Source organism: Penaeus monodon, chromosome 32 (assembly GCF_015228065.2).
Source record: "Penaeus monodon isolate SGIC_2016 chromosome 32, NSTDA_Pmon_1, whole genome shotgun sequence".
NCBI lineage: Eukaryota > Metazoa > Arthropoda > Malacostraca > Decapoda > Penaeidae > Penaeus > Penaeus monodon.
Genome location: NC_051417.1, coordinates 7,797,189 through 7,797,706, shown reverse-complemented (window position 1 = coordinate 7,797,706; position 518 = coordinate 7,797,189). Strand labels below are relative to the sequence as shown.

General features: G+C 38.4%; 1 protein-coding gene across 1 annotated transcript in view; it reads right to left on the bottom strand.

Annotated features, from left to right (window-relative positions):
- LOC119593459 (crustacyanin-A2 subunit-like) overlaps positions 1-518 on the bottom strand; it is a gene marked incomplete in the record, with an annotated part of 29,973 nt that overhangs the window by 22,392 nt on the left and 7,063 nt on the right.

The window sequence follows — 518 nt, the reverse complement described above, 5'->3', positions numbered from 1 at the left end:
GAAAATTTTGTATTTAATTAGACATGGAATGGATTATTATAAGTAAATCATAAAATACATTTGATTAACGATACCAATATCCCTCTTTCAGCCTGGATTACTGCTTACTGGCACTAACTACTGGACATGACTACGAGAACTTTTCGTGCATCTATAGCTGATCGGGATACACTTCGGCGTTGTGGAGCCGCCTTCATGAACATCGGCGTTGACCCCTCTCGCTTCACGAAGACAGCTCAGGGTACATCCTGTTCTCACAACACCTATAGGTCTTGGTAGAAACTCAATGACGTGCACACACTGTGTATGGATGCCTATCATACATTATGAAATAAACACACTCTTGCACATTTCCTCTCGTTATTTGAATGCTAAATTCTCCAATACTGATAAGGTACATTGTCAAAATCAAGTAATAACGCAGTATATTTGTGTGTATGTGTGTGTAAATATATAGCTAAGATACACGCGGGACTGGAATATCCAATTAAGATATCAAATATCATAGACACTTTCGG